The sequence below is a fragment of the Meleagris gallopavo genome, chromosome 13 (genome assembly GCF_000146605.3).
Source record: "Meleagris gallopavo isolate NT-WF06-2002-E0010 breed Aviagen turkey brand Nicholas breeding stock chromosome 13, Turkey_5.1, whole genome shotgun sequence".
Taxonomy (NCBI): domain Eukaryota; kingdom Metazoa; phylum Chordata; class Aves; order Galliformes; family Phasianidae; genus Meleagris; species Meleagris gallopavo.
This window is the reverse complement of record NC_015023.2, coordinates 11436167-11455070: the sequence shown is the minus strand read 5'-3', so window position 1 is coordinate 11455070 and position 18904 is coordinate 11436167. Positions and strand designations below refer to the sequence as shown.

At 50.7% G+C, this 18904-nt stretch overlaps 1 protein-coding gene across 1 annotated transcript in view; it reads right to left on the bottom strand.

Moving 5' to 3' along the window:
* Positions 1–18904, bottom strand: part of GLG1 (golgi glycoprotein 1) — a 59554-nt gene that overhangs the window by 36682 nt on the left and 3968 nt on the right. The window lies entirely within an intron of this gene.

The window sequence follows — 18904 nt, the reverse complement described above, 5'->3', positions numbered from 1 at the left end:
TGCTGTGCACTGAAATGCGAGGCTGAGAAATCAAGCCTTGTTCTTCTGAGAAAGGCCACGAAGTTACACGGGAAATAAGGCAGCTTTGGCACTGCATATATTCACAGTTCAACAGCTAAGCTTGCAGAAGTGAGGGATGCAGCCACCAATGCTTGATACAGAAAAAGATGACCCCTGACCAGCTCAGCTGCTCCTCACCTCCCACCATGTGAGTGCAAGAGGGGCAGTGCCAACTGCTTCTCCCCACTAAAAAGGAGCAAAAGGGAGAGAAAAAGTATTTTTACCTTTTGCATCCCATTCACTGAAGGGCTGAGTTTTTGAGGAAGGGGAAGAGCAACCTCTGCAACAGCGGTGCCTTTCTGAGGAGGCTGCACCCACCCAATTCATCCTAAAGAGCACTTTCAGAGCAACACACTTCTGTAGGAAGCATGAACCGTGGAAGAAAATGGAAAACTGAGTCTTGAATTACCACCAGGAAAAGCTGAGGAGCGAGAAGAGCTGCTCTGTGCCACTGCCAGGCTGCAGACCTGATAAAAAGTGGCCAAGAGGCATGGGGCAGTGGGAACACCTGGCACCACCTGATATTCCGGCCCCAGGGAACGGAGGACACTGTGCCCACTGGGACTGAGAGCTCCTCCTACACCCATCCCCAAGGATTAAGACTAAGGATCTACACCCTATTCACTCCACTGGATTTTGGTGAGCAAGGTAAGAATCCCAGCAGGCTACCAAGGATGAAGGCTCTCACCCCCCAGTCTGCCCCTTCCCTGGTGCAGAATCCAGCACTGCTCACGTGGTTGGTGATTACCCAGCTCCCTGGTTTGTTTGGATCCCTCTGCAAAGCCTCTCCACTCTCAGCAGAGCCAACAGCTCCTTCCAACTGAGCATCACCAGTGACGGACAGCTATCAGCTGTGGGCAGCCTTCGGGCACTGGGGACAAACTGGGACTGGCCCAAGTGAGAGCCAACAAGAACCAGCATGCAGCAAAACAATACAAGAAAATGTTGATTTGCTTGCAATTGTTGCTCTCTGCCTAAGCTCTTGTGCAAAGATCAGAAGGTCCATTACGAAAGGATGCCAATTAGAGCAGCCACGTCCCCATGACTGCAGGCAGGTCGGGCTGGGGGCCCAGCTCAGTGTGCTGCCACGTGCACACCTATAGCAAAGCACAGAGCATGTGTCTGCAGCACTAGGCAGGGTTGAATTTCTTCACTCTGACCTCAAACAAACAAACATTTATCACCATCACCCGCAGAGATATGGCAGATAACCCAGGAGCTGCTAAACAAGGAGGCTATCAGGCTGCTAAGGGAAAACGACTCGGGAGCCACGTCCTCCACACAGCTAACAGCAGTACCTTTGTCCCAGCAGTGCAAGGCTACAAGGAGGCAATTCAGAGCTCAGGTGTCAGGCAGCCAGCCTTGCACTGCCACAGCAAGAACCAGCTCAGCAAGCCCAGGCAGCTCCTGCAGGCCTTCCCTCCCCACAGCCAGCTCAGGATGGTCCACAGCACTTCGTGGAACACGGGCAGAGACAGGCAGGAATCCTTCAGGGATGAGAGAAGTCTGCCCATCCTCGAAGCTGCTGGAACATCTCGCACATAAGGCTGCAGCAAGCCAAGTTTGCACATCCTGCACTCCTGAAAGCATCACGTGGGGCTAAAAAAATTAAACTGGCGACAATTCAAGTCCAGAACAGATGAGAAGACTTTGTGATTTACTTAGTAAACACACAAGTGTACCCCTTCTCTGCAGTGACAGAAAATGCTCCGGTTTGGTCCCACATGCACTGCAAGTGACCGCAGATCACAGTGCGGCTGAGGGGCATACACCAATTTTGACAGCCCAACATCCCTGCAGGTTCTTTGCAGCCAGCTGGGTGCCAGCAGCCCTCTCCTGCAGCTCCTCCTGCTTCCGTCCTGCATGGGGGGCCCCCAGGCCCTGCAGCTCTCTTTGCAGCGGCCTTCCTCATTTCAACACCAGCCCCGTGCATCAGAGGCTGTTCTAACGCTCAGCGCCATCAAAGCAAACTCATCCCAGATGTCTGCTTTTGCTCTTGCCTGGCTGCTCCTCTCCATCCTCCTGGAGGTTTTCCAGCCCGTCCTGATGCGCTGCAGAGCAAGACGAGCCCCGAAGTTATTTGTTTGCCACAGCAGTTGGAGCAGCACTCCTCAGAGCACCTTTCTGAGCAAGTGCTCTTGCTCATCCCTGCTCCCACAGCTAACGGAATGCTGTGCTGCAAAGCAAAGCAAAGCAAAGCAGCTCCAGCTGCAGCCAGCTCTGTCACCCAGCTGCAGCGCTCTGCCAGGCTGCCCTGCACAGAGCTTTGCTCAGCACCAACAGAGAACAATGCTCCCAGCAGCCAATATTCATATTTCACCTTGTTATTCAGTGTGGGCTCATTACTCCTATTTTCCATGCTCCGAGCCATACATTCTTCCCCCAGGAGTGCTCTCCTCCCTTCTTTCAGTGGGGCACAGCTGTCCCATCCATCAGGGGCCCCGTCCCCAAGGAGTTTGCCCACTGCCCAGGGCAGCAGCAGCACCACTCTCAGCCCTAGGACTTAAATCCACACGTTCCACCCCGGACCAAAATAAGCCGGCACTCAAGCAGGTGGGAGGCAGACTCAGCTAATTTTAACTCCTGCCAGCTCTTCTACTCAGAGGCGATAGAAACCAAATACCTCAAAGCAGCTCAACCACAAACCACAGGAAGAGCAGCGTTACTCTGAAGCCTTTCCTCCCCCCCTGCTCTCACCCCATGCTCTAGGGCTGAAGACAAAGCAAATCTTGAATCACAGAACCATTCTGACTGGAAGAGAGCTCGGACCCCCAGCCCACCCCCACCATGCCTACTGACCACCTCCCTGAGGGTCCCTTCTGTGCTTTAATTAAATCTCTGCTCGCACCCAGAAGCAGCCCGATGAATGGCAAAGTAATTCTGCAGATAATGTCTTGCTGTTTTTCAGTGTTATTAAAAAGATAGAAACATTAAGATGCAAGCATTTAAATAATTACAGAGCAGATCTATTTAGTCAAGAAAAATACCGAGCTTAGCAATAAGGGCTAAAATTAGCTGCAAAATAATACCGCCAGACTAGAAAACTCCAGAAAAATTACTGCTGTGCTCAAGCAAGACTGAAATTACTCCAGTCCAGGCTTTGAGCTTACTTATATCTGCCTGGGATACTGATCTACCCAACGCTTGGTCCTCCTGTCATTAAGGCTACCAAGAAATTAACGAAGAGATCAGAAAGCCAAGGTGAGGCCAGCTGACCCCGCCGTCCTTAGGCACCCCGTACAGCACAGAGACTGGAATCCTTCCTGCTGGAGATGGATGCAATGCAGCACAGCCAGCACACTTAGCTGTTCTGCAGCAAACCCACGTGTTAGCGCCTGCACTTTGGATGGCAGGAGCTCATGACCTTGGGTCTTCTGCAGCCTTAACCATTCCATGAGAAATACAGCACTGCTTCACTTCCACCTGCCCAAGGGTTGAGCACTCCATCCCAAAGCCTTTCAAAAAAGCAAGAAGTACTGCATTAAATGAACACTCAGAACATAGCAAACTAATCGTGCTGGGATAAATGGTGGCTCGGTTTTGAGCCCAACAGGAGGAAGGAGGTGGAAACAGCAAAGGCAGCTGCCTCCACGCTGCATCCCCTGCTACGCACCAACCGTGCTCAGCACTTGGGCTTCAGGAGCGCCTGTGCACGCTGGATGGAAGCTTCTCACGAGGAACTGCATTTCACATGGTAAGAGTTATCCAGCAAGCTTTATTGGAGCCATCTGCACCAATAAGGAAATGAGTCAGCAGCCACCAGCAGCCCTGATTCATCACCCAGAGCTCGTGCTATTTAGGAACCTGCGTACAGCATGCAGGGCAGAGGCGAGCGACGAGCCGTTCCATGGGATGTAAAACATACCCAATTTACATGCGTTTGTTTTTGCTGTGCTCGGGCACCGTTTCTCCAGCAGCACAGGCGCTGCGCAGCAGAACTCCAGCCTGGATGAATCATAATGTTGTCTTTATGTTGCTGGAAGAAAAGCAAATTCTGTTTATTTTAACCCCAGATAAAATCACTTGGAGTTTCTCCAGCGAAACTCGATGTGAATAAGTCCTCAGAGACACCGAGGAGGCAAGGTTTCCATGGGATTGGTAACAAGCTAGCAAATGAGAACCCCATTTGCCTTCAGACCTGGCAAACAAAAGCCCTGTTACAGCAGCAAACTGAGTGCCTTTGCTCAATTGGTCCCTTGCAAAAGCCTGCGCACAGTGCTACGGAAGCACTGCACCTCCCCATGAGGGCTGTGTGCTCCCAGGGAGCTGGTTCCCAGCAGGTCAGCATCTCAGGGGGTGGTGGTGCACTGGAACAGGTTGCCCAAGGAGGCTGTGGATGCCCCATCCCTGGATGAATTCAAGGCCAGGCTGGATGTGGCTCTGGGCAGCCTGGGCTGCTGGCTGGTGACCTGCACACAGCAGAGGGTTGGGACTGGATGAGCACTGTGGTCCTTTTCAACCCAGGCCATTCTATGATCTCCCCCACACAGTGTGCCCTGTGTCTCCGAGAGCTCCTCTCCAAAGAGCAGTGGGGCTTTCAGCCTGAGCTCTTCCCCTCAAACCCTAACAGAGCCATTCAGCCACGCGTTCAGCCTGGAAATCCTGGATGTGATGGTAATTCAGAGGATTTAAAACGATGCCGCGGTAAGCAGCCAGATCAGCTTCCCTCAGGCCAAGAGAAGAAATTATAGCTGGCCAGCTTTACACAGATGAGCAAGTTTGAAAAAAATAAAGACGTATTTGATGCTGGATGTTAAGAGAGAGCTCAAGGAGCTTTCTGGAAAGCAGCGTTAGTAGAAAGATGTCTTACCCGTACGCGGCCAGCCAGACACCTGCACACAAATCCTTCCAATTACTGTTTCCATAACTCCTACTTAAAAAGCTATGAATAAAGACAAGCTGCAATTAAAGAGACTGAGCACACCTCCGGTTTCTCTGCTAATAGCTGTGGAGTGGAAATAACGGGGGAGGAAGCGGCAGGGGAGGAAAAGGAAAACCCAGCTGCTGCCATGCTGCTCAGCCACAGCACCAGCACTGTGCCACTGCCACCATCAGAACACCGGGGTTCAACCAGCAGTCCCAGTGCTTTCAGTCGGCCTCTTCCTCCCACTCGTGCTTGATTTTGTTGTTAGCCAGCCAGAAGGCTGGGATGGCAGCCCCAAATCCTGCCTGAGTTGCACAGGGCGGGCTGGAAGGACCGGAAGGTAACTAGAGATAGGATGGAGAGGTGATAGACTCACGTTGTGCCAGGGGAGGTTTAAGCTGGATATTAGGAACAATTTCTGCTTCGGAAGAGCAGTAAGGCAGTGGAACAGCTACCCAGGGAGGGATGGGCTCCCCATGCCTGGAGATGTCCCACAGCCGTGGCGATGTGGCACTGAAGGATGTGCTGGGGTGGGCTTGGGTGGGGATCTGAGAGGTCTCCTCCAACCTTAAAGATTCTATGACAATCACATGAGCAACACTGCACCTTCTCCCTGATCTTTCCTTTACAACTACAAGAGAACTTCAGAGTAGAAGTACACAGTGGGTAGCAGCTCTCAATTGATAGAAAACACCATGCTCCAGTCAATGGTGGTGATGTGTTGCACCACTGACCTGTCTGAAGTTACACACGAAAGCAATGTTCTCCTACCATCTCAAGGCCAGCTAGGCTGGACAAATGAACATTAAATTACAAACCCCAGCCTCTACAAGCATGAAAATCCACAGCAGGGAACACCTGGTTTTCAGGAACACTGCCATGATGCTGATGGCAATGCCCAGGCAGTCCTCACTGCAGAACCTGGTAGCATTTTGTCCCACCCACTAGGCAGAATAAAGACATTTTCCTTAGAAGACAGCACTTGAAATAGTACAGAGGGATGTGTTAAAGTCCTAAAGTAGACCAAAGTTCCCACCTCACTCCCTGCTTTCCCCTCACCATGCTGACTCTGATCTGCTCTCATTGGTATAAGCCCTCACGCAGACACATTTTTTTGACCACTGTGAACATTCAAGCCCTTTGCATGCAGATTATCGGGATGATAAGAAATTAAAAATGCTGGCATAGCACAACTTTTGCAACAACAAAGTGAGATCTGAAAGCATCAGGCACAGGTTAACCCTGCCAAAAAACAAACGATGACTTTGGTCTCCTGTGATCTCTTTGCCTGCCTTTGGACTTCGTAGCAGGATGAGAGGATACCAGGTATCAGCTTCTGTACAGAAGGGCAAGGCAGCTCGGGAACTCAGCCACCAGTTAGCCAACCATTCATGCAGGTGTTTCTAAGGCCACCACTCAAGAGCAGAAGCTGGGAACACCATTGTCCCAGGACTGCTTAAGGCAAGATAAAACACGGAACAGAGGCATTAGATGTGTGCAGAAGGAAATCAGATATTCCCAAATAAAGCTCTGCAAGGTAGCAGCATCCCCAGCAAGCGTGCATGTGGCACAACATACAACCAATCCCTCCGCTGTAGGGCATATGCTCTGCTAGCTTCACTGAAAAGAGTGCACACACTGAAAGTCATCACCTACAGCTCCTCTGGCATTAGCTGGGTAAGAGCCCAATCATGGCACAACAGGAGTTGGAGGCATCCAAAGAATGAAAGCAGATGGAGAGAAGGAGCTCACAAGCTTTACTCCCCAGCATCAGGCATTCAGATGCAACCCTCAGGGTTTCCCCCACCCACATTTAATGGAAAGTGCTCATCCACAGGTTTCCATCCACTTTAGAAGGCGGTAAGGAAGAGATGCTGCTTTGTGCTGTGAGTTCTGCGCAGCTCGCAGGGAGTCCCAACACAGGGCATGGCAATGCCTTCCATCCCCACTGCCTTGGGAATAAGAAGCAAGGACAGAAAAGCCTTAAAGCAAGCTAAGGACTGCCAGCTTTAGACAGTTTTCACTTTATCACACACAGACCAAGCGTTCCAAAAGCAGCATTTTCAGGCTCCCTGAAGCCTGCAAAATTGAATTTAGTAAATTCAGGTTTACATTTGTAGCTATACCAGAGCACTTAATGCGCTAACCTGAGGCAACCAGATTAATATGGATATTTTTATAATGGATAATCTAGGAAATTATCAAACAAGCCTTGACGTTGAAGTCAAGAAGAGACGATGCCGTGGAGTAACCCTGAACCACTCCTACACAAGGAAATATCTTTTTAGCTCATCCTTTTCCCAAAACGGACCCTAAAACAATCAGCTCCAGCACAAACCCATGGAGGATCCACATAAGAGAAGTGGTAGAGCTATGCTGCAGAGAATCCCCCACAAACAACCCGAAAGCCACATCACCATCCTTCCTGCTTCTCCTCAATAACTGTCATGGAGAGGTTCTGCTTTATTTGCTGCTTTCTGCTGATCTGCAGCTGCTCACAGCAACCTCAACAGCTGCCAACGGGGGCAAGGGATGGTGCAGGGCAACTGGAGAGTGGTCAAGTTGAGCTACTGCAGACCCACATCCTCCAAATCAACCCCAGCACTCAGGGATAGGCCAGAGGCCAGCAAAAAAATGTGTATTCTTTTCTCTGCAGGACGAGTGAGATCATCCAGCCAAACGTCCATGTACTGGGAACCTCAGAGACCAAAGAAGGGCACAAACCTGTGGGGAAGCCACGCTCCCGTGCTGACTCTCCTGAATTGTTCTGCTGTGCCAGAGCTGCAGCCAATTCTGCATGCAAACTGGGTGAGAAGAGGCAGTGAGTTGCAGAGAGGCATCTGTAACCCTACCATGCTGCACCTTCCTGTGCTAGATGCCTAGATGCACTGTGCTTCTCAAAACAAAAAAAGCTCATTTGGTCCTTGTCAGCTATACTGGTTATTATGTTAGAGCCCATAGCTTGCAAACAGCACTCTGCAGGCAAGCACCACATTGCTACAGACCTGCAGCAACCCCAGGAGAGCCCTGACACCAAAGCCAGCCAGATGCACTGCTGCTCCGACCCAGCTCCCAGGCTTGTTATCACAAGCATTAGCACTGCAGCTTCCCGCGGGTTCACACGTTTGCAAGTAATAATTTCAGACAAAGCAGGCTCCTGCCATTTGAACTTGCAAAGCTGCTTCTCAGAGTGCACGCACTGCAACCTGCCGTCAGCCCTGCGTCCTCAAGTGGGCATCTTCCAACAAGTGACAGCCCTCAGAAACCTGAGTGCTTCCCCTCGTCCTCACGGTGCACACCTGCAAAGAAAGCACGCCATCCAACAATATGTTCTTCCCTCAAGCTTTTCAGTGAACCGGCCTCGACTGATTCCCATTGCTAGAGTCACACAAGGATCGCTTGCTAGGATCACCAGAGCTCCGAGGTACATAAATAAAACTTGCTTCTGCAAACCCAGACTTGCTGCAGCTTGCTCTTAGGGAATGGGGCAGTGGGTGTGAGCTGGTTTCCCTGCCCAAAAGCGTCCAACATCAGCTCTGTTCCTCTGCTCAGCTCTGCAGCTCACCACAACCATTGGGACCTACTCCAGAAGTGGGGGAGCAACTCTCCAACGCAGTGCAGGTCACTGGAACAGCACATTTCTCTACGTACCACTTGAAAAGCAGAGCAGACAAACACAGACTTGATTCCTGGTAAGCGCCAAGCTCGCTGACCTCCTGCACCCCTGAACTCATCCTTGTCTTTGTTTGGCACACCAGGGTGTGCATTTCTGGCTGGCTGCCTCCCAGAGCAGCTCCATCACACAGCAAGCCTTGCTGGAACAGGTGAGCTCCTACTGACACAGGTGGGGCTCCCAGCCAGCTCACTGCCCTTCCAGATAAGGAAAAGGGAGTTAATCCATCAATTATTTTGAACTGAAGGCTTGATCCTTCTTCCCCATCTTCTATTTAAAATTGCGGTGGGAGTAGGATTAGCAGAGTGAGGCTTTATACTAACCAAGGCAGGAGAGGCGTGCAGCTTTCAGGCTCTACACGGCAGCATCACAGCACGCCCCAGACAAACAGAGGCAGGTCTTCCCTGCACCAGAATTGATGGTGTTTTGTTGACAGTCTGACACTTCACCATTTTTCACCTGGGAAGCTTAGGCCGAATTTCAGAGGTGGGGGCAAAGTGGGGTTTTGAGCACTTCCTTGCCTCAGTTTTATCATTCCAAATCTGCTCATTTTGCATTATGGGCCTTCCTTGATTGCCAGCACTGGGAACAAACTGTGAGCCGAAAGTCAAGCGGGTTTTAATGTACCTTGAACAGCAAGGCAGTACTAAGTCAGCTGTTACAGACCTGGGCAGCAGGGGATGCTCCAAATGAGCAGGTTCCTGAGGGCAGAGGCACAGCCCCACTGTGACCACTGCAATGCCTCCTGAGTGCGGGGCAGCCCATCCCATCTGCTTTCCTGGCAGGCATTTGCAGTGAGCCAGCATCCAACCGACAGAGCTACAAACCTCTCTGTCTGAAGGGAGGCAGAGGAGCCATTTGGCAGCAGGGGGATTGCTGTGCCTTGGTGGGGGCTGCAGCAAAGTGAAGGCGGTGCTGGAGCTGAACAGATGCTGGGGATTTCCCTGCCTAATGCACATTAGCACTTAGTATTTGCAATCCCAATCCCCAGCACCAAGCAGTTAATTTGCATGTTAATTAGAAGCAGGTCACCAGAAAATTACACCAGGCAGCCTTTCTGTGCTGACTGGAAGGGGCAGGGAAGCTTTCTTCCCCTGAACACCCACATCTCTGCAGGCACATCTCCTGTGGCCAGCAAGCTGCCCTGAGCCCTAACCCTGAACCCAAGCACATCCATCCCCACACACACACATCACATCACAAACTGCTCTGAGACCAGACACCTTCTGAGGCTCGCAGAGCAAATCAGCACATTTGAGCAACAGAAGAAATAACAGGAAACGATTCTAATCAGAAAGGCTCCTGCTCTCACAGTGAATTGCACCTGAAAGGACGAGCTGTGCAGGAGAGGTGTGCAGCTGGTCCCACTCCAGCAGCTGTGCCTTGCACACTCACCCCATCCTGCTTGCTGCTCACATCCCTGCAGGGTTAAGAAGGAACAGCAGAGAGAAAAGGACATGAGATGGGCACAGCCATCCCTCTGCTCATGCCAGCACACTGAATGCCATGGTTATCGCTGCTGTTTGAGGAGCTGCACTGCCGAGCTAAGCTGAGCCTCCCAAAGTTGGTCAAAGGTGTGGGTTCAGTCAGTAGCTCAACTCACAGCTCAGTTCTGCAAGCAAGCAGCAGGTGTAACTGAGCACACAGCAACAAGCTGTGGCACAGAAGGCTCCTCTGAACCCAGCAACAGCAAAGAAAGCATTTCATGTACATATATTACAGTGGAATGAATGAACCCACCTACGGTTCGGCCAAAGATATCCTTGCAGGAGAACGTAAAGCTGCTGAAAACCACGGAAGGTACTGTGTCAGCTCAGCCAGCTGCAAAGTTCTCTTTGATTTTAACCAGCGGCAGCATTTGAACTGCTTGCACCCAGCCTGCAAGGGAGCCTGCACAGCAACACATCGGATTTTAACACCTAATTAAGCAGGTTTCTGAGCATGGCACATCGAGCTGGGGACCACCAGCCGTGCTGCCTCGTTAATAACACTTACTGCATCAAGTAAGGAACAAGGAACACAGCGCCGTGGCTGACCCAACAAGAAACAACCTGCTTTTGTTTCGAGTACCTAAGAGGAAAGCTGAAAATTCAATTATGTTATTAGAGAGGGAATTACACAAAATTAAGTGGTAAATGATGAAAATCCTGTAATATCACTGCATAAACTCATCGTGTGAAGACTGAAGGGCTGTGGCCCTTTCTCTGTGCTGCTGCTGGAAGTCCAAGCAGAGCACACAGGGTCTGTGCTGGGAGTTCACGGCAAAACAGAGCGGGTTTACCTGTTCTCAGAACAGTTTTCCAACACTGCTGAAGTCTCCAACACGCTCCTCTGCCAAACAGGTGTTACAGGTGTTACCTGCAGCAGAGGCCCTAAGAAAAAGTATCTGAAGAAGAAAACAAGCAGCACCGGTGCTGCAATGAAACTGCTCCCGTTGGGTTAAATCATAGGATCACTTGAGTTGGAAGAGAGCTTCAAAGGCCATCTGTTCCCACTCCCTGCACTGAGCAGGGACACCCACAGCTCCATCAGTGCTCACAGCCCCGTTCCCTGACCCTGGCTGCCTGCAGGGATGGGGCAGCACCAGCTCTCCAGGCATCTCAACACTCTTTAACTGCAACAGCGGAGCAGCCGTGCAACCAGAGCACGAGGCAGGGCAGCCACACCTCCTGCAAGCACAAAAGCACTGAAGAACGTTAACTGCAGAATAGTTGTTAGGCTTTTATTTGAAGAAAATAAGCCCACTGAGGTTGGCTCCTGTCCTTTCAGACCCCGGTCCCAGCCCAGCTGACATCCCCTGGTCACTCCTATCCGTTCCTATCACTGCCTGAGCTCGTGCTCAGCCCAGGAACACAAGCCATCATTTTCAGCCACTTCTCGGAGCACACAGCGCTGTGACCTGCCAGTTAATTTTATCTCTAGTCATGCTTGAACAATCCCTCGATAACAGAACAGGGACTTTTTCCTTTCAACAAGAGCTGTATCAACAATGAAACAAAGCAGACGAGTTAAGCACAAAAGCACCGCCGCCAATGGAAGATAAGACAACACGGGACGTGTGCTCCACAATTACGTAAGGCATGAAAATCCGGCTTTCCAAGGGAGCAGAGAACAAAGTCTGTGCATCGCCATTCTGTCTTTTCATCTGGAAGCCTCACGGAGGAGGTTTCCTCCAAGTGCTGTGTCGGGGTGCACCGAAGGCCCCCAGCGGTCCCACATCACCTCCCAGCCATCCACCAACTCCGCCAAGGCCTGAGCTGCCCTGGGTCGAGCACACACAGACAGGAGCCACCCGTGTGACAAAGCTGCAGTCTCTCAAGGAGTAATGCAAAGAATTCATGCAGCAAAACCCTGAGCCATGGCCATGCAAGCTGACTGCTGACTTACCGCTCCCCGGCTGCACTGATACACCCCTTCTTCCCTTCTGCACACCCACGGTGATGTGTTACTACGAGCACGTCATCCACGGGCTGCCTAATTAGCTGGATGAGAAGAGACTTCACGTTTCCCAGTTTCCTTAGTATAACCAATTTAAACACAGGACTTTATCCCTTAAGGGTAAGGCCGCCTGCCTGACATTAATTAACACCGAGTCCACTGCAATTTGCACACAAGAAAATGGAGCAAACCACGTCTGACAGCAGCAGAGACGGCTCTGTGCAGGTCACAACACGGGTGTACACAGACAAATATTTACAGGAACTCCTCTTGTAGAGAGCCATTCCCTCATATCTGCCTTGTCAGCCTACACCAAGCACACGGAACAGCTTCCAACCTAAAGCAGAAGGCAGATCTCATTAGGGTGCTCCAACTAATAGACCTGCACATTTTAACACAACAGCTTAGTAAGAAGAAAAACTCGTCTTCTCTCCTACCGTCAGCCCTCAGACCATTTCTTTACCCACATTTCCCACCCAAAACTCAACGCTTTCGGAAGAGCTCAGCCTGCAGCACTCAGTGCCCCTAAGACACAGGGCCCTGGGGAAGCAGCACTGCAGCCCAAGAGCCTCCAGCTGCTTTGATCAGATGCATAACACTTACAAGATACAGAGAGGGCAAATTTAAAAAAAATAAAACAATCTACAAGTAGTTTTAAGTCTCCTATGTATTGATCAAGAACTTAACAGAGTAATTAGCCTGGGCTTATTAAAACATGCTTTCCATTAGGTATCTAATCTGAATTCATTTACACAGCCAAAGCCTTCCTCCTCCTGCCTTGAGCAGCATGCTGTGGGGTGATGAACCCCACCTTGAGCCTCTGAGGTCACCACGCTTCAGTCTCCCCTGAGAACACGTCCTGGTGCACAAAATCACAGCAGCACACAGTGGATATGGCTTTCCAGGAACTCTCTCCTTTAAGCGTTCTACCAAAGCATCTCAAAGACACCAGAAAGTTGGGACAGCAGAACCTTGGGCTCACATTGCCCTGCCTGACACAGGCAGCTCAGAAAGGGAAAGCCTACAAATTTTGGATTGGCCCACTCCATCATGCTGTTACTGCACGCAGAGTTAGAGCACCAGGTCCTCTACCAGTTGGAACACACGCGTTCCTCCAAAATAGCCAAAAGCATTCCCAGGACAATCCCTTCTTCAAAACAGGAAATCTCTGTAATGAAACCATTTGGAAAGGAATGAGACGAATAAGCTGCACCAAGATCTTTGTATGCAAGGGCTGGATCTCAAAAGCTACACGAGCACAGGGCGTTGTACCCAGAGACATCTCTCCCTGGGGCAGGGTTGAACACCCCCTCTCAAAAGGGCTACCTTGAGATGCTGCTGAACACTGACATCTTTCTCCCCTGAGAGCAGGGGTAGGACCGCCCCGCTGTGCCAGCCTTACCACCACTGCAACATCTCCAAAGCCACAGGTGGCATTCATCACACGGATCTCAGCTCACGCTCCAAGCTTGCTGCAGATTACACACAACTTGGCAGGTACTGTTAGCATAGGTACAAGACAAATTTAGCTAGAACGTGGGGATGAGCTGCTTGCATCCCTTCCCTCTTCCTACAGCTGCTCCCAGGTTCCTTCTCACATGCAAGGGAGGACACACGCCTACAGGAAGCCTACAGCAAACACCCACCAGTCAGTAACTACCAGCTCCAAGAACAGACGAGCTCTCCAGGGCAGCAACATCCTGCCCCATACCACACCTCTCTCTGAGGACAGCCCCACGCATGGCCCAGTCCTTTTGGACCGACACCAGCTGCAGATCTGCCACAGGAGGATTAAGAAACACTTCAATCCCACTGAGAGGCTGCAGACAAAAGGAACTCTGACCCGCTCCTCACAAAGCACTTTCTATGGGTTAGAGCTAGTGACAGACAGCAGGAAAGAATGCAAACACCAAGTAACTCACATCCATACCCACTGCACCCTTATCTTCTCACACAGCACATCTTGCCAGTGAGCGCATCACACATTGGCACTTCTTGGTATGGAAAGGAACACAGCTATATCTCCCTCAGCCGAGAGACTAATTAAGAAAAAAACTGCAATTTGCTCGACATTACAAGATGCTAACCATCCCCAAGACTACAAGGCAAACCTCAGCTGTTATGGAACCCGCAATGCTGACAAGGAAAAACAAAAACAAACCTCACCTCCGCTCGCAGCACCGATGCAGACTCACTGCTTTGCCCACGCTCACCACCTGTGTCCCACTCTGCTGTTGCTGAGGATACCAAAGTTATTTTAACCAGAAACTCGAGTTCCTTGAGCAATGCAGGATCACCAGACAGGTTCTCATCCACACCCAGCCCAAAGAAAGCACCATCAGCCTCAGGTACGCAGCACACGTGCTGTGGTTTGGTGGCTGCCAACAACCGCTGCTGCCTGAACACCAAGACAAGCCTCCCCAGCCTACTGTTCAACCAATGGAACGAATGAGAGGTTCAACCAACTGTGCATCTCTTCCAGGGAAAGAGGGCATCCTACCATTCTATCACCCCAAAGAGAACAGGGGCACCTGAAGATAAATACTTCCACAGCCAGAACCCAGCAACGTGCCATGAGATCCAAGAAGCAAGAGGTTATAACAGAAGCCTCTGAACTGCTCTTCTGTGAAACCAATGCAGCTGCTACATTCACCGCCATCAGGCAAACCCTGGGATTTTTACCAGAATCAGAAGGGCACGGCACCTCCATGGCATACTACAATCTATTTCTAGGAAAATTAGCACTTCCTAGACTAGAATAGGCCAGAACAACAGTTCCTACATCTTGTCCTGGAAGGACTTAATTAAGATGGCTCGGCTAGGATGGCTTTGGTTTGACATGCAAAGTAGTGAAAAAAATCCACACTATAAAAAAAAGAAGAGCATCCACCTTCACCGCTCAGCATGGGCACGTGCCCAAAAGCAGAGGGGTGGGTAACTTTGACCCAGTCCTACTTCCCATCGTTTCCAGGAGGATTCAGGATCAGGAAAGCATCTGTGCAGCTCTGTTCCACAAATACGTCTTTGGAACAGGCTGCCCGGAGAGTTGGGGGAGTCCCCACCCTGGAGGCGTCCCAGAGCCATGGGGATGTGGCACTGAGGGAGGTGAGCACTGGGCACAGTAGGGTGGGCTGGACTTGGGGATCTGAGAGCTCTTTTCCAACCTTTCTGATTCTACTCCAATTTCTGATTCTACTTTCCTTTCCGACTCTACTCTTGCCAGGAAGGTACAGATCTGACAATCCACACTGCTCCAGCCATGGAGGGCCAGCAAAGCAACCGACCCTCTACCTTCTGAAGAGGCAAAGAAATCCAGGTTCACTACTCCATGGGGGAGCACCACAAAGGCTAACTGAGCCCCCCAGTATTCTAATAAAGTTTTCAGGAAATGCCTTCTCGGTATTCTAGGGTGCTGTGAACCCCAGCGAATAAAGCGGTCATCAGAAGGCAACATTTGTAAATTAACCTTTAAAGGCTTCATGAATTCATGACAGATCTCACCAGAATGTCTCAACAGTGGGAAGAATTTGGGAAATTGCTTTGGGAAGAGCTGATATACAAAGAATTATTTAAATTCCATCCGCCCTCTCCCAAACAGAACAAGTTTAGACTATGGCTTTCTACAGCAGGACACCACAAGAGCTCACAACCGCCTGAAGGAGGGGTGGGAGGCAAAGCCCTGCTTTGTGGCTTGCTGCATCTTTCCCCTCCATGTAGGTCTCAGCTCACAGAGGCAAAGCCAACATAGCCTTGGAGTGTGTGAAATGGGTATGATGCAAACAGTCTGAAGCCCAGTTGCTAAGTCCTACCTGAGCTGCAACAAGCTGTGTTTTTCCAGGAACATCTCCCTGCCCACTGCTGCTGTCACTGCAGGCATTGGGAGCATTTGCAGTGATGATCTGTTGCATGTTCATTGCTTGCTGAAGTACAGGAGAGATTCATAAAGAACGCAGCAAGCTGCGGGTGTGACTGTGCTCCACAAGGTGGATATACAATCCCACCCTTCCTACTATTAGTCTTCCACAGCTATACTTCCAATTAAGGCTATTAACAATTAGAATGAGCGCACACCCTCAGAGCTGTGGTTGAGCTGAGCGAAAAGCTGTTTCCTGCCGATGCTGGGTGAAACCACACTCAGCTGCTGGGATGCACCAAGCCAGCAAAGAGCTCACTGTCTGAGCCCCAGCCCTGCACTCACAGGGAAGACTCAGACTGGAAGTCAGCACTTCAGCTTTTTCTGCTTTCAAAAGCGAAGACTTCATACAGCTAAGTAGAAACAAGACAGGTGAAGATGGCTGCTGCTTTCTGCTGAGAAGCAAACCCCGTTACCACACTCACAACATCTTTGGTCTCCTGCTGCAGACGGTGACTCCGACAGCTCTGCTTTCCAGCCACAACTGCTGCCAAGTATTTTCCAACCTGTACTTCTTCTGGTAAGCGGTGACCTGAAATCCTGCTGGATCCCTGTCTGAAAAGCTGGCAGCTGCAGAAAATCCGTGTTTTAAGCAGAAAAAATGGATTATTAAGGTTGCCACAAGAAATCTCCCATTCAAACAGCACTTCACAGCACGCTGTGCTCCACCAGTTCCACTGCGCCTAAGAAGATTTCCCTGTGTGTTGCTCTACACTACTCATTAAGAATGCAGTTCTGGTTGCCAACCACGAAATGCAGCTCAGACTTCTCCACGCTTCGTTAACGACGGCGGCACAGCGCTCTGAGGGCTGCACAGCACAGCACAGCACACCTATCCCTTAGCCAGACAGCTCCAGCAAGGCTCCAGTCAGCTCCAGCAAGGCACCGCGTGCCGTGGTGACAGACCCAGCCATTCACTCATCGCTGCCTCAAACATCAGAACGCAGCAGCATCGACTCAGAACCAGCAGACACCAGAAGCAGCAGGGTCACCGCGCATAAACACCTGGCAAACACACCTTGCACACAACAGCCCTCCATCTGCACTTCCTCAGGCCACTGTACCAATGGGCAGCAGGCTGCAGCCAGCCTGTCTGAGTGCTACAATAAGAGGATTAGATGAATACTGACTTGTTTAAACCCCCAGGAATGCAGCTCGTGGCCCCGTGCACAATTCACACCATACGCCGTGACACTGCATTGCTGCGCTGACGTCAGGCGAAGGTGGTTTGCTGCACTGACTTTATGACACATGTGGAAAGAGGGAGCACAGAGACAGAAAACAGTTTGGTAACGAGGAGCCACTGTGAGCTTCTTCCAGACCTTCCTTCAGCTCAGCTGCAGAGCAGTGCGCTGGAAGTTGACTCAGCTCAAGCCAAGCCTGGACGGCTGTGGGAAGCCTACAAGCCAAGCAGAAATAAAAGAATTAAACAACAACTAGCAAAACTTTCCTGCAGGGCAATTAGTGCATCGCTTAGAAGACGCACTCAGCTGGGTGTGCTCTGCAGCTCGCTTGGAGGAAAGCACTGAACAGGCTGGAAGAAAACATCTCTGTGACCAAACTCCTGAGCGTGGGGAGGGCAGGGATGGGTGGGGTTTGTGGGGCCATGAGGAGCCATAGGAGGCTGTAGGGCCACGAACCTCCGCTCCACCAGGATCCGAAGGGCTGGGGCTGAAAGATGATCTTAGCAGTCTTCTCCCACCAGCGTGATTCTAAGATGCTGAGATAACTAAGTTGTCACTGAATGATAGGCGTGTATTTGGAGTAAGCTAGGAGTTATTCTTTAAACAAAAACCAGCACGTTTGCCTGGCTGGTTTTGCACAGCAGGGCTGCAGAAGTGCTGGCTTTAACCACCTACCCCACAGGGCAATGCTTCATTACATCGACAGAACCAGCTGCCTGCTCCGAGGGACTCAGAGCTCCTGAAAAATCAGAGAAGTGTTTCACAGAATACACAGCAACAATGGAGACATCTCAGGTACAACTCAAGCAAAGGCCAACTTGAGACGTGCTCTAATAGGAGCACCTTCAATCAAGTGCTATAACCCTAAGGCCACAAGGAAAGCAGGCCAAGAGAAGCCCTGCAGCTCTGACCCAGAACAGAGGAGTGCCTTTTCAGTGACTGCCCAGCACAGAGGGAACCTGGGGGAGGAGGACCCTCACACCATCCCAGCACAAATCACCATCCCTGAAATAAAAGCATCCCTTGATGGTAAAGAGCAATCATAAAACCACAGAGCCACAGAATGGCCTGGGTTGAAAAGGACCACAGTGCTCATCCAGTTCCAACCCCCTGCTGTGTGCAGGTCGCCAACCAGCAGCCCAGGCTGCCCAGAGCCACATCCAGCCTGGCCTTGAATGCCTGCAGGGATGGGGCATCCACAGCCTCCTTGGGCAACCTGTTGCAGTGAATGTGCTGACAGAATTGAGTTCTTGGGTTTTTTTTAATGCCATGGCAACCAACTTCACACAGCTCGAAACGAAATGAGACAGAAGATACAAAAAAAAAAAAAAAAAAAAAAACCAAACTATTTGTAGGCAAGATTTAAAATAGAAAAGAACAATTACCAGACCTTCTATTCATCTGGCTGGGGGTGGGCTTCTGTATTTTTTAATTTAGCAAGAATAACTGTAAGGCTTTCCAAAGAAATTGTACATTTCCCTAGGACCAAACAACCAAGCCACCAAGAAACAGTGTTCACCTGCAAGACAAGAGAACTCTGAGCCAGCAGCTCTGTACCGGCAGAGGTACCAACAGAGGCAGCACAGCACCTGCCTACAACACTTCCTTCGAAGCAGCCAAGTTGGCTGCACCAAGCTGCCTCTGCTGGTTCTCCATGCATCCTGGAGGAGGCAGGCGTTGGAAGATAATCCCCTTTTACTTAAACCAACATCCAAACCTCGTGTTGAACCAGCTAATATGAGTGGCAGGCGTGCAAGGAAGCACAGAACTGG